This window comes from Lactuca virosa, chromosome 6 (assembly GCF_052849685.1).
Source record: "Lactuca virosa cultivar CGN04683 chromosome 6, Lactuca_virosa_CGN04683_v6, whole genome shotgun sequence".
Classification (NCBI taxonomy): domain Eukaryota; kingdom Viridiplantae; phylum Streptophyta; class Magnoliopsida; order Asterales; family Asteraceae; genus Lactuca; species Lactuca virosa.
Genome location: NC_136431.1, coordinates 250,219,391 through 250,222,157, shown reverse-complemented (window position 1 = coordinate 250,222,157; position 2,767 = coordinate 250,219,391). Strand labels below are relative to the sequence as shown.

The following is a 2,767-nucleotide window of genomic DNA, read 5'->3' as shown; positions in this document are numbered from 1 at the left end:
AAATGAAGTCACAACACATCATGGACAAAGGATGAAACTTTAGAGAGAATTCATACACACCAAAACCGTCCATATACTCCAAGAATACATTTTGTTACGTTTTTGGCTATGTACTCACCTATTTATATATAGGATTCCAAGGGTCATGGGTATAACCCAAATCCATATCCATGGGTTTTATGATCCATGGTTCATGTGGTCTAACTCTTTATGTATCCATACATAAACTTGGTCCAACATGGATCATAAGCCCAACACATATAAATATAACTAATTACCATAATTAGTCCCCATATATTTAATTAGTCTCTTTTGATTAGTAAATTAATTCCAAATTAATTCTTGATCAATACTAATTAAAACATATGATTTCATATTAATATATTAGACCTCACAATATATTAATAAATCATACATAACCTTCTCTCAAGAGTCTATCCTAACAAATTGTCCTGATGATATGTAACCCAAATGGACCATGCTACTCTCGGTTCAAGTATATACCAATAATAGTTATGGGCTTAGACATCCAATCCAACAGTAACATTCACCCCATAATAGAAGATATAAACCTCTTGCACAGTGTTGAGCGCAATTTTTAAGTAATCCCTTGTATCTATCCCAAGCTTCATATTAAGATTCTCCAATTTCTTGTTGGAAGTTAGCAATCTTCTTTTTGAGTTGGCTATCTTTGAAGGATGAATAAATTGCTCTATGAATTCTTCACGAAGATCGACCCAAGTTCTAATTGTTCCAGATGCTAACGAATTCAACCATAATTTTGCATCTCCAGTAAATGTCACGGGAAGTATTCTTAGTAAAACTGCATCTCTTGAAACATTTGGAACATTGAAATAATTTGCAATGTCCAAAAATTCATCGATGTGCTTGAAAGCATCATCATAATCTTTCCCGGAAATGGTATATCCTTGAGCATCGAGAGGATATAGCATTTGAGCTCAAAATTAGTTGCAACTAGAATCGTGGGTGGAACTAGACTAGGATCATTGTCATTACGCATCTTCTTTTTGTATTCCTCCATTGTCATCGTTGTTATGTATGCCATCTCTTCTTACTTTCTTTTTATGTCTTCTTTTGATTTTCTCTCTATTTCTAGTCTATTCCCTCTGCCCTTCTCATTAGGAGTTTTCTCAAAGTGCTCGAACGTCTCTGATTGAAAAGTGCTACTCGATTCGTCAACCTTCTTATCTTTCTTTTTATGGAATGATGATTCTGGATCTTGAAGTGGTGGACCTATTGGATTTCCAGATCCTCTAGTCATAAATTACTGAAAACAAAGCAAAAAAAAAACCCCATAAAAACGAACTAAACAAAAACTAAAACCTACACAAACGGTGACCACGGCGTGGCCATTCTTGCCCACGACGTGGCTACTAAATAAATAGAAAATTTTAAACAATGAAGAAAAATAACTTTTGCGATTTTTACCCCCAAAAAGGATCAAATAAATAAAAATAATTAAATTAAAAATCAAATAAGTCGTTTCCTGGCAACGACACCAAAAACTTGATGTGAAAAAATATACCTATCAACTTTTAAATTTATAAACCTAACCAACTTAACTAATTTATGCACCTATAGGCAGTGTACCTAGTCGGATTATAGAGTAGTTTAGGTAAGTCGGGTGTGAACACAGGGAATATAATTTAACTAATAAAACAATTACTAAAAGTTAAATTAAGAAACAAACTTTAAATTGGGTTTTACTAATTTTGCAAGATCAGAAGAACTTAAATTAAACAATTACCAAATATCACTATTAAACTAAGCAAAGAAAACTATTCAAATTCAATATTAAAGAGTACTTTCGTTAGATACGAATTCCCCTTTTTCCTATGGTTGATTTCTTATTAAATTACTATTGATGGTTACCAAATTATTATACAACTAGTTATTATGATCAAATTCGAAGTTGTTACCAATTTATGACCTACTATGTTATGATGAAGTACAAGTAAACACGAAATCGATATTAAGATAAACTTGGTTATGTATGATAAATCTAATAGTTACTTTTCTATGATCAAGTCAAGCAACCAATCACAAATTATGGATAAATTATGCTCTCTAACACAATTAAAGTTACTAACTTTAATTACTTAATCTAATATTTTTCCAACCCTAGCTCTAGAAATTTAATGATCATAAACCACTAGGTAATCAAGTTCATGCAAATATAATAATCATCTACACGGAACTTATATCAACGCAATCAAAGACTAGAACTAAAACATGTAAGGTTTTGATTTATCAACACTAGTGTAAAATCCTGTTTGAGGACGTTTCTTAATTCTGGATTTTAGGACCGTAATACGACCATGTAAAGTACTTGGGATTCTATGGTATGGAGTTTAGAATCAATTGGAGGTGTATGATGTTGGATAAGTTATCTAGACCTTAGATTGTTCAATGGAAGTTGAGGTGTAAAATGGGAAAGGTTATGTTTCAGGCTTCTTGTATAAATTAAGGATTTTAGTTCGAGATGTATTTAGTCATAAGTTTCAATATAGAATTATAGAGCTCAACAATACCTTTATGTGGATATAAAAATCATCGAAAACAGAGTTGAAAGGAAGAAGTTATGGTTGTTTGAAGTTAGGCTAGAAAACGGGAGTCTGGCAGTACGTTGGGCGTACACGAAGTGTACGCCAGGCGTAAGTCTCTAAAAAGGATCACGACGGAGGTTGAATACTTTGGGCGTACACGTGAGTGTGTTGGGCGTACTCTTGCTATTACCAAACCCTAA

At 32.8% G+C, this 2,767-nt stretch overlaps 1 non-coding gene across 1 annotated transcript; it reads left to right on the top strand.

The window, feature by feature from the left end:
- Positions 1 to 577: 577 nt before the first annotated feature.
- LOC145123066 (small nucleolar RNA R71) lies at positions 578 to 684 on the top strand. Its single transcript, XR_013714946.1, has one exon. It is a non-coding gene; the product is annotated as a small nucleolar RNA R71 (small nucleolar RNA).
- Positions 685 to 2,767: the final 2,083 nt, after the last annotated feature.